Genomic DNA, 14,299 nt, shown 5'->3' with positions numbered 1-14,299 from the left:
GCCTGGGTGGCTCAGTCGTTAAGCGTCTGCCTTCGGCTCAGGCCCTGGTCTCAGGGTCCCGGGATCGAGTCCCACATCGGGCTCCCTGCTCCGCGGGAGGCCTGCTTCTCCCTCTCCCACTCCCCCTGCTTGTGTTCCTGCTCTCGCTCTCTCTGTCTCTGTCAAATAAATAAGTAAAATCTTTTTAAAAAAATAAAAATATAGTACAGTATTCTTAAGTCTAGTCACCATGCTGTACATTACATCCCTTGTGTGACTTATTTATTTTATAACTGGAACTTTGTAGATGTCTTTTCTTTAACCTGTAAATACGCAGGCAGAGTCTTGTTCGAACAGGACTTCTCAAATTGGAATGTGCATAGGAGTCACCTGGGATCTTGTTCAAATGCAGATTCTGAGTCAGCAGGTCTGGGGAAGGACCTGAGAGTCCGCATCTCCAACCAGCGGCCAGGTGTTGTCCAGCTGCTGCTTCTTGGCAGGAGAAGCATGCTTCCAGCTCCCGGGGCCCACGCAGAGGCCCTCCCCGCCGGCGTCCGCCCAGAGCCGCCCCCTCCCCAGGCCCGAGCAAGGGGCAGCCCTGTCCAGGCCCGCCCCGCCCGCTGCCCAGCCTCATTCCTGGCAGCCAGGTGGCCGGGTGCCCGCTGCCGAGACAGCAGTTCCCAGGGGAGGAGCCCGCCCTGGGGAATGGGCCGCGGGGGAGGGAGGGAGGCCCCGGGAATTGATGTTCGAGGGGGCGGGGCTTCCGTGCCCCCCCAGTCCCGCCAGTCCAACCCTCTTCCCTGCCTCCGCTGGGATCCCTCAGTCCCAGGGCACTGATCACTGGCTTCTCCTCTTACTCCCTTTGCCCTCCGTTTGGGCTAGGCTCCTATAGTGGGGAGGCCAGATGAATCCAGCTCTTGTCTACCCCGAAGAAACTCCATGTCGGGGCTAGCAGACAGGCAGACAGACAGACAGACAGACAGACACCATTCATCTTTAAGCAGGTTTTCTGTCAAAAGAGGGGCGTGGGAGGAAACTCACTTTCAGCTTTCTGGGTACCAATCAGGGAAGGCTTTCTGGAGGAGGCAGGAGCCCAGCAGAGCCTGAAGGCTGTGGAGAGATGCCCTGGACAGCCCCTCCCTCCCAGAGTCCCCGGCCGGGCCAGGGCCTGCTGACTTGGGGCACCTGCAGGACTATTGCTGCCCGAGGATCCCAGGGGACACTGTTTTGGGGACCGGGATTAGAAGAAAGAGTCTTGTCGGACAGAGAGGCCTGGGTTTGAGCCCCGTTTTGCCACTAACATGCTGTGGGCCTCCTGGGCAGCCCCTTTCCTATCTGGGCCACTATAAAGCGATAGGGGGACACCTGGGTCACTCAGTCGGTTCAGCGTCTGCCTTCAGCTCAGGTCATGATCACTGAGTCCTGGGATCGAGCCCTGAGTCTGGCTCCCTGCTCAGCGAGGAGCCTGCTTCTCCCTCTGCCCCTCCCCCTGCTCATGCTCTCTCTTTCTCTCAAATAAATCTCTCTCTCTCTGACAAATAAATAAATAAAATCTTAACAATAAATAACTAAAGCTATGGGACTGAGGATCCCCAAGGCTGGTCCAGCTCTAAAGCCTGCGATCCTTTGGGGCCAGAGAGGAAAACGTGTCCAGTCCTGAAGTGGGGAGGCCGGGAGCAGACTTAACGCTGGGCTCAAGCTGGTTCTGGGCAGGGCTGGCGTAGTGGGTCCTGGGGAGACTTGGAGGAGGTCTCGCACTTGAAAGCTCGGCCAGACTGATCCACTTTCTGGGCTCTGCTGGAAGGCAAAACATTAACCCGTACCAACCGCAATAGTAAGTGCCCTTCTCTCCCGGGAGGACTGACTCTACAGCTTACAAAGCACTTTCCTTGCCGCCATTTGATCCTCACAAACTTGGTATTATTGCGATTTGACAGATGAGAAAACGGAGACCCAGAGAAGCCAAGTCACTAGCACCAGGTACCAGAGCTCAAAGCATATGCCAGGACTTGGACCCAGTATCCCTTCATGTCTTAGGAAGAGTTTCCTGGGTCTCCTGGGTCTGAATTATCCAGAAAATACAGCCCTTCCCATGTTTGAACATGGGACCCTAAATTTCCATCAGGCCCCCTAACTTTGGATAGTAGCGCTAGAGAGCTAAATCTCTCACTGTACATATGGGGAAAACAGATCTGGAGAGGAGGGTCTTGCCCAAGTCCATAAGCCAGAGAGTAGCCTGGCCTCCACCCCCTGAGCCTCTCAGATGGAGTTCCCGGGACTTTCACAGCTCCCTCTCTTCTTGGCAACAGGGAGCCCTGTATTCTGGGGACAGTGGGGAGGGACGGTTTAGACCAAGAATCCTCCAAATCGAAGAGGGAGCCTGGCAGGGGTGGGGAGGGGTTAGGCCTTAGAAAATGTGCTTTGCCTCCAGGCCTTATTTCCTAAGACAAAGATGTTGTCACTAAAGCAAGAAGGAGCTGGTGGTGAGTTTTAATTTTGTTTTGTTTTTCACAGTTTGCTTCCCCAAGCAGGAGGACTGCAGAAGTGACCGGTGCTGAGCCAACCCCTCTCCACGCCTGCTCCCCTTTGGGCTCAGGGACCCCTGATTCTAGGGCTGAGCCAGGGCCTGTGTGCAGATGGAGGTGAGAGTGTTTTCTACGGCCAATCCGAGCCCAGCCCAGAACACAGGGTGGGGCTCTGTCTGGGCCTGGGTGGGGATCTTTGTTACCGGGCCCAGGCCCAGTTTCTGACCAGGGTCAGGGCTCATCCTGAGATCAGGGAACAGGGAGAAGCAGCCCTTCAAGGACAGACCCAGCCCAGGATTCCGACTTTAGGACGGTGAGTCAGGCAGCCTGGCTGGGAGCCCACAGGCCTTTATGCCCAGGGTCTCTGGTCCCCTCTCAGGGGTGTATTGGGGGCAGGTGACCTCCTCTCCACCCACCCACCCCCCAACCAGACAGCCTGCCCTCCAGACTCTATGGACTTGGTTGGCTGACTCCTCCTGCTGACCCTGCTCCAGGCTCTGGGGTTTACATGGGCAAGCAGTGGGGTCAGCGTCTCTCACTATCCTCAGAGCTCTGTCCAGAGGTAGGCTGGTGAACGGGCTACGGAAAGTCCTCCACTGGGCTTGATGTCAGGCTGCCCATATGATGATACTGCATGCAGAACTGGGAAGAGATTCACAGAATCGCCTCTCGCAAGCCAGGAGGAGCCAACTCCACACACCACTGGCTCTGTCCTGGGACTGTGCCTTCCACGGGTCCCAGGAAGCTGGCTTACAGGGTCCTGTTAACTCACAGGGTCAGGGTTTCCTAGCCTGTCCTCGTGAAGGTGACGGTGACTACAATGGTGGCCGTAGTTGACATTGTGCTTGTGGTGATTGAGGCTTCGGTTGCTGCCATTGGCCTCTTTTCAGTGACAGGGGAGGGACCGGTCAAGGCAATCCCTCCATCTCCTTGGGGGAAGCCGCTAGGAGGTGCCTGGGGGCTGTAGGACGGACTGGGATTAGGGCTTCATTAGGGCTCAATCATGACTCCATCCGGGACACTGGAAACCTGACGTGGCCTAATGGACACGTGTCCTGCCCCTGTCCTCCTCCCCCTGCCCAGTGATGAGCGAGCATCATGCCACTGAGGAGACAGGAGCCGAGCTGGGGGGCAGCTCTCCCCTTACCACTGCTGAATCCGTGCACCTCCCTGGGCGCATCTCCTCTTTCTTCCCTATTCATGCTTGAGGATAAGTCCCTCCTCTTATATATAAAAAAAAGGGGGGGTGCTCCTGGGTGGCTCAGTCAGTTAAGTGGCTGCCTTCGGCTTGGGTCATGATCCTGGGGTCCTGGGATCAAGCCCCTCATCAGGCTCCCTGCTCAGCGGGAAGCCTGCTTCTCCGTCTCCCTCTGCCTGCCGCTCCCCCTGCTTGTGCTCTCTCTCTCTCTCTCTCTCTCTCTCAATAAATAGATAAGATCTTAAAAAAAATTTTTTTTTTTTAAAAGAAAGAAAGAAAGAAAAAACAGCCCTGGGGCGCCTCGGTGGCTCAGTCAGTTAAGTGTCCGACTCTTGGTTTCAGCTCAGGTCCCGATCTCTTGGGTCTGGAGATCAAGCCCCGTGCTCTGTGGGGAGTCTGCTTGAAGATGCTTTCCCTCTGCCCCACCCCCCACTCTCTCTCTCTCTCAAATAAATAAATAAATCTTAAAAAACAAAACAAAACAAAACAACAACAACAACAACAACAAAACCAGTCCTCAGTGGCTTCCCATTGACTGGAATAAAATGCCAGTTTTTATCCAGCTGAGTTTTACCTCATCTCCTCCCCCCACCTGACTTCTTATATACTCCAGCTACACTGGCCCCGACTCCTGTTCTGGAAGTTTGTTCCTGCCTCAGAGACTTGGAGCCCACGACTGCCGCCAATCTCTGCTCATCTGGCTGCTCATCCTCCCAGCTGCAGCTTGAAGAGGTTCCCCTGACCTCTCCCTCTGCAGGGCTCCCCAGTTCCCCTCTGTTCCTTCCTTCTTGTGCTTCAGGCCCCGCAGTGGCCTCATCTACTTATGTGTTACTGGTTTGACTGTCTTCCCCACTAGATTGTAAGCCCCATGCGGTAGGGACCTCATTCTCTGCTATATTGGTGCCTGGGTGGTACCAAATAAATGGATGTGTAATCAGTGAATAGATGTCCATGTTTCTTTTTTTTTTAATTTAATTTAATTTATTTATTTTTAAGATTTTATTTATTTATTTATTTGACAGAGAGAGAGTGAGAGAGCACAAGCAGGGGGAGCAGCAGAGGGAGAGGGAGAAGCAGGCTCCCCGCTGAGCAGGGAGCCCAATGCGGGACTCCATCCCAGGATCGCGGGATCATGACCTGAGCCGAAGGCAGACGCCCAACTGACTGAGCCGCCCAGACGTCCCTAGATGTTCATGTTTCTTTCCTCTTTGTTCTCCCCGGGCCATTGATGACATCTTGTTTGAATGTCTATACCTGGTTTCTACTCTACCCTGGCCCGTAAAGGGAAGGGCAAAGTGTCCCATCTGCACTTGGCCAGAGTGTAAAAGATGGACCAGTGTCCCACAGGAGCCCCTGAGGTGGTGGCAGCAGAAGCTGGTGGGTGATCTCAAGGGGCTTTGGGTCTGGCCAGGGTTGAAAGGTCCAGTCACCTTCCTCTTCAGTTTGGTTTTAATAAAGATGGCAACATCTCTCAGCTTCTTTATTCCATCATAACCACCAGGCTTCCTTACCAAGTGGACTTTCATCGTTTTTTGGCTGCCCTGCCTCCAAACCCTCTTTCCATTAGGGGGAAGGCCCCACCGTGGGAGGCCCCCATCACCCACTACTGAAGCTGAAGGGGACCGCAGACCCCTCCCCGTGGCCCTGGCAGGTCGGACAGGGGCCCATAACCTGGGCCCAGCCAAGGGATGCTCTAGCCCAGGACTGCGAATCTCAAGTGAGTCATGCAAAGACAGGAGGGCTTAGAATTTGCTCGGAACGTGGCCTTTGGTGGCAGTGGTCAATGTGGTGTCTGATGGTGACAGACACATCTGGGTGTCTTGCAGTGGGGCATGGTCTGTCCAATGCTGTCACTTCCTTGGTCCCTGCCCTTCATCTGACCTGGATCTTGGGCTTTGTGTCCATTCTGGAATGCTGGAGAATGTTGCTGCAGAAAAACCTCGTGTAACTGCGACGTTGCTGGCCAGCAGGAACAGCCTAGAGGAGGCAGGAAGTAAAAACCACATACAAACAACCCCCCCCCATCCCCCTGGACAACAGCAATAACAGCTCACACTGACATAGTACTTATCACGTGCCAGGCACTGTTCTATTATCGTTCTGACTTTACAAATGAGAAAACACAGGATCGTGGCTCTCTTTAGCGTTCCCATCCCAATCTAGCCCAACGGAATCAAATTAGCCGAGCTTGGAAACGCTGCAAGGGAGGGAAATGTAGTCATTAGCTTTCCAGGCTCCCCGTCTGGAGGGTGGAATGGAGGCTGAGAGAACCCCGCCACGAGGTCCACCCGACAGATCATCACTGCTGCTGTCACCTCTCCATTAACGCTAGGATCTGCCACCACCATTAGCCATCCCCTTAACCACCATCAAGTCAATTACCAACGCTGTCGCCCCCTCCACCAACTCAAGATCCGACAGAGCCATCAGCTTTTCCGTCCCTAGGCAACGTCACCATCAGTGTCACTGTCACCACCGCCATGATTACCCTCATTACCTCCATCCCCAGCGGCAGGGCGGTGTCAAGGGGCCAGTGAGGTCACTTCCTCGCCTTGGCGCTCACAGAGGTAATTGCCTAATGAGACGGTTGCAGCTCCGAGCTATAGTTACCCTGCGTAACTAGGAAATCTTCCTAGGCTCTGAAGAGGCTGAGGTTGGTTCATAAACTGGAGGGGTCTGCGGCTGTGAGTGTGGGTGTGAGCGTCCCAGACAGGCCTCTGGGAGGCCATTTCGTCCATCCCCCTGCCTTTGTGGTGCAGAAAAGCAACACAGCATAGTAGTTAAGTGCTGATGGAGGGGCATCTCGCTGGCTCAGTCAGCGGAGCATATGACTCTAGAGCTCGCGCTTAGGGGTTTGAGCCGCATGTTGGGTGTAGAGGGTACTAAAAAATCTTACCAAAAAAACAAATGCTGATAGAATCAGCCTAGGTCAACTTAGGCAAGTGATTTCACCTTTCTGGGGCTCAGTTTCTTCCTCCGTGAAATGGGAATTATAAGACCTATCATATAGAGGAGTGTGGGGAGGAGTATAGGTGATGTAAGTAAAGAACCTGGCACAGTGCCCAGTGCCCAGGAGGCTCACAAATGGAAGTTGCCAGTATCTTTCATTTTTTATATTTTATTTTTTTAAAGATTTTATTTATTTATTTGACAGAGAGAGAGAGAGCGCGCGAGAGCAGGAACACAAGCAGGGGGAGTGGGAGAGGGAGAAGCAGGCTTCCCATGGAGCAGGGAGCCCGATGTGGGGCTCGATCCCAGGACCCTGGGATCATGACCTGAGCCGAAGGCAGCCGCTTAACGACTGAGCCGCCCAGGCGCCCCTATTTTTTAATTTTTTAAAAGATTTTTATGTATTTGACAGAGAGACAGCGAGAGAGGGAACACAAGCAGGGGGAGTGGGAGAGGGAGAAGCAGGCTTCCCGCGGAGCAGGGAGCCCGATGTGGGGCTCGATCCCAGGACCCTGGGATCATGACCTGAGCCGAAGGCAGCCGCTTAACGACTGAGCCGCCCAGGCGCCCCTATTTTTTAATTTTTTAAAAGATTTTTATGTATTTGACAGAGAGACAGTGAGAGAGGGAACACAAGCAGGGGGAGTGGGAGAGGGAGAAGCAGGCTTCCTGCAGAGCAGGGAGCCCGATGCGGAGCTCGATCCCAGGACCCTGGGATCATGACCTGAGCCGAAGGCAGACGCTTAACGACTGAGCCACCCAGGTGCCCCTATCTTTCATTTTTTAAATATTTATATAGTGCTCACTTTGTTCCAGGCACTGTTCTGAGCACCTTACAAATTTCAGTTTCTTTATTTGTTTTATTTATTTATATTAAAGTAGGCTTCACGCCCAACGTGGGGCTTGAACTCATAACCCTGAGATCAAGAGTCACATGATCTACTAACTGAGCCAGCCAGGTGCCCCTTCAGCTTATTAATTCAAACTTCGTAAGAGCCCTAAGAGATAGGTACTACTTTTGCTCCCATTTCACAGATGAAACCAAGGCACAGAGTAGCTTACCCAAGTTTACACAGCTGGTTAGTGACAGAGCTGGGATTTTAACCCAGGGAGTCCTGCTCAAATCTGAGCTCTTGACGCTGATGCTCTTTGTCAGCAAGTGCTTCCCCCGTTCTCAAAAGTTCCCTTTCCTCCCCGCTCCAGGCCAGGTTGAAGAACACTCTGCTCTTTTTGCCCAGCAATTAGAAAGGGGCCTCCAAAAGTCACTGCATCTGATGCCTCATCTTGGGACAGAAATGCCCCCATTCACCTTGTCCAGGACCTCCCATCCCTCCCAGCCAGGAAGTCCTTCCTGTTGTCTGACCTGAATTTGGGTTGAGGCAACAGTTCTCAGGGAGGAACCTCCTTAGCTGGGATACTTGTCAGGGGGACCTCAGGAGAGATGGTAGAGGCGGGAGGGGCGTTGATCCTGGGCTCTGAGGGAGTGGAATTCGGGGCTTCTGGGTGCTTGAAGGGGGCAGAGCCCTGGGACAGGCCTCCTTGTTAGCTGCTCTCCAGAGGGCCTTGTTTCCCCCACCTCTTCCTCTAAGGCTGCACCAGGGACCTTTCATGCCTTCACTGAGCCCCAGGCCCCTCACCAAGCCCCCCTCCCAAGCTTCTACACGCCTCCCTCAGGCCTGCTCTGTCCCTGAGGGGCCCCCTTCTCTGCCCTCTCGGTGTCCGATGGCATTACCCGATCCCCAGGCTCTGGACTCCATTCTGTCCTGGCTCCCCTACCCCTGCAATCCCCTGGTCTCTTCTCCCTCTTGCCCCTTCGTGGCGGGGCTCCTCGGGAGCTGGCACCAGACCCCAGGGCTCGGGTGTCTCAGTCACACCATGGCCTCGGCATGTCCCAAACCCACTACCACGTCTCTCTCCAAGCCAGGGGCCAAACCAGAAAGAAAGCTGGGAGTCCCCCTAGACCTGTTCCTTTCTCCTCCCCCCACATTCTAGCCTGGTCATCTAGCAGTTAGTGAGTGCTTACTGCCTACTAGGCTGAGTGGCACCCACAGTTGGGGCTGAGCAAGGTGGGCTCCTGGACACCCCTGAAGTTCCCACAAATATGGGGCATGGGGAAGAGTTTTGTAGGAGGTCTAAATTTTCTACAGGTAAGCTGGGGTCAGAAGAAGGAGCCGCTCATGGATGCTGGGGGCACCACCCAGACCCCCCTTCAGGACTGGGATACTCAGTCCCCCCAAAGCTACCTGGTACACAATATGTCCCCTCCCTGGGGCAGCCTCTATTCAGTGACCGGTCACTGGGGAGGCTCAAGGCCTGTCTTCTTCGCCTCAGTTTGGGCCAACTCCGAAGGGACCTCCAAGCTCCCGAGCTCCTCAGGGTACAGGCTGGGCCTCTGTTGTGGCTGCACGTAGGCCACCATCTGCTGCTTTCCTCACTCCCTTACAGGAGTCGTGCCTGCAAGCAGCCCCCCAGTAAGGCTCCCACACAAAAATCTCGTCTCCGTGTCTGCCTCAAGGAACCTGAGCCCAGATGTGACGGCCCCTGAGACAGCCATCCAGCCGTGGGTGAGGCTCCACCTGGCGCCCACCTGAGATTCCCCACGGTCGGACTTCCTGCCTCCTCTCTCCATCTCCAGAGCCACCACCTGAGGCCTAGTGTCATCTCATGTCGGAATCACCGAAGACTCCCAGTGGGTTCTCCCCACGCAGGGCAGCCAGAGGGTCTCCAGGAAACTCAGAGCTGACCCGGCCACTCTATGGTGTCAAGTTCCCCCAGGCTGCCCGTCGTTTCTAGGACAAGGGAGGTCCTGACAGCAGTGGCCCCGCTCACCTCCCACCAGCTGCCCTCACTCTCCCGTCGGCCGCCCCACGTGCTGGGACGCTGCAGCCTCTCGGCTTTCACACGAACTCTTCCCTCTGCCCGAGCGCTCTGATCCACACTTCAGATTTCTGCTCAGTTGGCCCCTTCCCAGGGACAAGGCCCCTTTCTCCAGGGAGAGCCCGTGACTGCTCAGCAGGGAGGTTCGAAGGCTTGGCCCCCTGCCTCAGTTTGGATTAATGCTGAAGGGCTGTCCCCGCTCCCCGGGGAACCATTTCTGACACCCTGCCACCGATTGGATGAGGCCTCCTGTTCCCTCATCTGTCAGCCTTCCTGTGCTTTCCATTCGAAGCCCTTACTCCACTTCGTAATTGTCTTTGCTCTTTGGCTCGGTGCCCGCTACGTACCAGGCCTGTGCTAGATGGGGAGACAGGCGATACAACACATATAATAGGAGGTGGTGACCGTGACCACGCTCCAGGGGAAAGTGAAGGACAAAGGATAGAAAGAGGGAAGATGCTATCTGTTCTGAGAGCTGTGTGAAGTGAGAGGAAGCCACAGAAACGTGTGGGTGTGGAACATTCCAGGCAGAGGGAACAGCAAGTACCAGGGGCTCCAGGGCCTGTGAATGTGAGAAACAAGAGGGACAGTGTGTCCAGGATGGAAAGAACGAGGGCCGGAGTGACAGGAGCCGAGGCAGCAGAGGTAACAGGACGCAGGTCACACAGGCCCTTGTAAGGCACGGGGGAGGGTCTGGATTTTATTCCAAGTGGGAAGCTGATGGGAGGCAGAGGGAGAGCGTTTAGGAGGCTCTCGGTGCTGTCTGGTGGGAGAACTGTCGCAGAGGGGAAGCGGGAGGCCTCATATTCGCATCTTGAGCGGGAGATGGTGCTGGCGTGGGCTGGCGGGAAGGGGGTGGACAAGGGATGGAGAAGGTAGAGAGCTGACGCCCCTATGGGTTTGCCTCACATGAGTGAGGGAGAGAGGTATCACAAGGATAACACTTGTGCATCGAAACGCTGGTTTTTAGGTGACTATTTGATTACTTTCTATCTTTTTTGTCCAGGAGAACAGGGACCTTGTCTGGTCTGTTTTGCTCACTGCACTTAGCCTAGAATCCAGTACACCGTAGATGCTTCATGAATGTTTATTGAATGACTGAATGATAGAGATATGGCATTTGTCAGGACTTGAACCCTGTTCTTTCGACTCCAGGCCTGGTACCTTTTCTCTCCCGCCAGGTTTTTGGCGAGGATCAAAGAGATAGGAGTTGTGCAAGGGCTTTGCAAGTGGCGAAACGGCCCACAAGCTGGGGGCTCTGGGGTTGTTACCGAACAGTAGCTCAACAGACTCAACTCAGAGCCCAGCACAGCCTACAGCCTGTTCTGCCTACAAGGTGGGCGTGCTGCTCAGCCAGGCTAGCACACCCTCCCCTGGGGAGCAGCCCTGCCCCTACTCACAGCCCGGCCCCCGGAGCCCACGCTCGGGACAGCTGTGCCCAGGCTGATGCCCATGGGAGGGACCAGCGTACTCTGCCCTTCAGACCCCGGTGGCCTGAGCTGGTCCGCCACCCCTCAGGAGATGCCAAGCAGAGGTAAGGAAAATGCAAGGCTCCACACGGGCTCGCTCCCTTTCCTGGCAGCTCCCGCAGGCCTCGCTCCAGGGAGGATCCTTCGGCAGAGCTCTCCTTCCCCTGGGCCAGCTTGGGTCGGAGAAGGAGTCAGCTGGGCATGCTGGCCCCCTGGTTCCTTCACCCCACCTCGTTGGTGCCCTTGGGCAGGTGCCTGCCCTGTCCTGAGATTCAGGGTCTCCACTGAGGCAATGGGAGTAAGTTATCTTTGGCCACTGCTGCGTGGTTTGGTTGAAATTGAACCAGGGCCCCTGTGATTCTCTCTCCTGGCCCCTACGGTTCTCCCCTGGCTCTTGACCCGGTTTCTACCCATCCGTTCATTCGTGTGTTGAGCTACTGATGCCAGCAACCTGGGTGCCCAGACAGGGGCCGCCTCACTCACCAGGAGATGCCAGGACCCAGCCCTGGGCCAGTTTATACAGGAGGCGCTCGGGAAATGCTGGATGAATGGATGAAAGCGCTTTGTAAACTACAAAGCAGGAGTGATGGGAAAGGTTGGGCTGTGACAGTCAGCACAGTAACTGCTGTCTCCACAGGCAGAGCAAGCCACTCAGCAGGAGGCTACCAGCATGAGGCTGTGGCTGGGTGGGGTGTAAGCTGAGCGGCCTCCCCTCACCCACCCCGCCTCTAAACCCCAGCACCTGGTGTGACTGAAAATAACAGTAATAACAGCCTTTTCATCCACGCTACCTCACTGAATCCACACAACAAGATCACGAGGTGAGTACTATCATTAGTCCCATTGTAAAGATTTGGAAACCAAGGCTCAGGGAGTTTAAGGAATTTACCCAAGGTAAATAAATGGGCGGGGGGAGGGAACTGGGATTCAAACCCAGGTCTGTCCGAGGTCAGGTCCACCAGAGGGTTAGCCCTGGCACCCTCCTGCTCTTCTCCTCACCTTTAAACTTCGAAGCCTTCCCCATCCCCATCTTGCCTCCTCCAGCCTCTGCTCTGTCTTCAGTCACTTTCAGAGCCTCTGTTTATCCGTCTGTAAAATGGACACGCTAATCCCTGCCCCTTTGGTAGTGAAGGTCCATGAGGACGGGGACGCTTTCTGTCAAATGTCAAGGGCTGGGCAAGTTGGAGCAGAGGCAGCGGGAGACCCTGCAGGGACCTGTCCAAGGCCCCCCTGAGGGGGCACTTGAGCAGGTGTCTGTCTCCCAGCCCTGCGTTCTGGCTGGGCACGGCGGGTGAGTGAGTATGAGTGTGTGTAGGTGAGGGTGTGGATGAGTGTGACAGTAGACTTGCCTCTGGGGAACTCTTGGAGGACAAGAAACACCCCCCCACTTCCAACTGAAGGCTTCCAGTTGATTAAATAAAAAAGTAAAAAGAGCTGCATAATACATGGTATATTTTAAATGTTTACATTAACAAATGAATGCTTTTAACACGCCAAATACAATGCAATGTAATTGTGCTATTCACAAGATAATTACAGGATTTATAGAAAATATTAATTCATAGTGCACTGCGGGAGGTGTGGCTGGTGAATGAGACACAAGTTTAGAGTTGCCTAATGAACAGCTCTGGGCTTTTCTCCCATCGTGTACCTCTGTCGCTTTCGCTACACGTTATACCCTCACTTGGCCAGCCCAGTGGCTTATAAGGCCCTCCTCCATCTGGCCCCCACTGCTCCCCACTCAGCCCTCTCTCTGGCTTCTTTACTGCTCCTTCAACCACAGCAGACACAATGTTGCCTCAGGGCATTTGCACTTGCTTCCCCCTCTGCCGGGGACCCTCCTCCCTCAGAGATCCTCGTGCTTATTCCCACACCGCATCTTCTGGTCTCTATTTGAAGGTCTCTTCTCTGGAGGCTCTCCTGCACCATCCTATTTAAAATTGCAAACCATCCCCACAGTCCCTATTCCCCTTCCTGTTTTTGTCTTTCTCCCTAAAAGAGATTTTCAACGCCACACACCCCACTGGCTTACTATCTGCTGCATCACCAGGGCTTCCTCCAGCGGCAACAAAGAACGTACTTACTTCTTGGTTCCACCAGGAGTCTCTATCCAATGCCCTTTCTGCCAGGCCCACCCCAGTTCCCCGACCCCGTGCCCTTGCATTCATTACAGGGCAGATTTGCTCTCTTGTGGGGTTGGTGCTGGGACCCAGGGATCTCCTGGTGTGCCATCTCTGAGGCGCTGATTTAAACCAGATGGCGCTGTGGTCCCCTCCAGTCACCAGTCTCAAGCTGCTTCCTGGTGGCCTGCTTGAGGGGGGGTACTGCCAGCTTAGGGGCCCCTGGAAGCCCATGCCCCTGAAGGGCATCTGGGGTGGTGGGGCAACTGGTTAGGGAGACCTCAGTTTCCCTTCGGTGTGCCAGGCCCTGTGTCTTTTTTTTTTTTTTTTAAGGTTTTATTTATTCATTTGACAGAAACAGAGATAGCGAGAGCAGGAACACAAGCAGGAGTGGGAGAGGGAGAAGCAGGCTTCCCCCCGAGGAGGGAGCCCGATGTGGGACTCGATCCCAGGCCCCTGGAATCATGACCTGAGCTGAAGGCAGACGCTTAACGACTGAGCCACCCAGGCGCCCGGCCCTGTGTCTTTTAATCCTCATCTCATTCCCATTTTGTGGAGGAGGACTCTTGAGGCAGTCGAAGGAGGGATTTGTTTGCAGTGGCTCGCTGGATAAATTCCCTGCAGACCTCTCTTCCTCCCTCTATGTTCCCCCTTGAGGCTTAGAGCTCGAAGTGCCCGCCACGCACATTCTCCCATTGGTGGCCTCTACCTGCATTGCCTTTCCCCTTCCTTCCTTTCTAGGTCTGAGCTCCGCAGGCGTTGACCTTAGGGCCTCAGGGCAGGGCGACGTTAGGAGCCTCCTCTGGGCTCCGGAAGCTCTGTGCTCCTCTCTGGGAAAGCCCTGAGGGAGGGTGTGTGTGTGTGTGTGTGTGTGTGTGCGTGTGTGGCGGGGAGGGGGTTGGGAACCACATCTGCCCTTTACCAATCTGCCTTCCTCACTAGACTGTCAGTGCCTTGAGGGCAGGGACTAGTTGGGGGGGGGGTAATTTTGCTTTAGTGATTTTTTTTTTTTAGTTGTTTGGGGTTTTTTGGGGTGTGTGTGTTTTTGTTTTTCTTTTTAAAGAAATCTTGTATTCATTCACTGGTTTGTTAGGTCATTCACAAACGTTTATGGAGCACCCATTCTGAGATCAATTCTGAGCTCTAGAGACACGGCAGCAAAGAAAACAGTCTAGAGGTCCC

General features: G+C 54.7%; 1 long non-coding RNA gene across 3 annotated transcripts in view; it reads left to right on the top strand.

Moving 5' to 3' along the window:
* The window catches only part of LOC141374492 (uncharacterized), a 19,977-nt gene extending 10,718 nt beyond the window's left edge, over positions 1–9,259 (top strand). Inside the window, exons 2-3 of one of the 3 annotated variants that reach the window (XR_012381423.1) lie at positions 2,494–2,621; positions 9,097–9,259. This is a non-coding gene — a long non-coding RNA (uncharacterized lncRNA). Of the gene's footprint in view, positions 1–2,493; positions 2,622–4,315; positions 4,637–4,724; positions 5,156–9,096 lie in introns of those variants that run through there. The other 2 variants (XR_012381422.1, XR_012381421.1) reach the window with 2 other exon arrangements.
* Positions 9,260–14,299: the final 5,040 nt, after the last annotated feature.

This window comes from Callorhinus ursinus, unplaced genomic scaffold (genome assembly GCF_003265705.2).
Source record: "Callorhinus ursinus isolate GAN/ISIS: 27379988/994484 unplaced genomic scaffold, GSC_fseal_2.0 scaffold18, whole genome shotgun sequence".
NCBI lineage: Eukaryota > Metazoa > Chordata > Mammalia > Carnivora > Otariidae > Callorhinus > Callorhinus ursinus.
The sequence above is the reverse complement of the archived record's forward strand: the minus strand, read 5'-3'. Positions and strand labels throughout refer to the sequence as shown.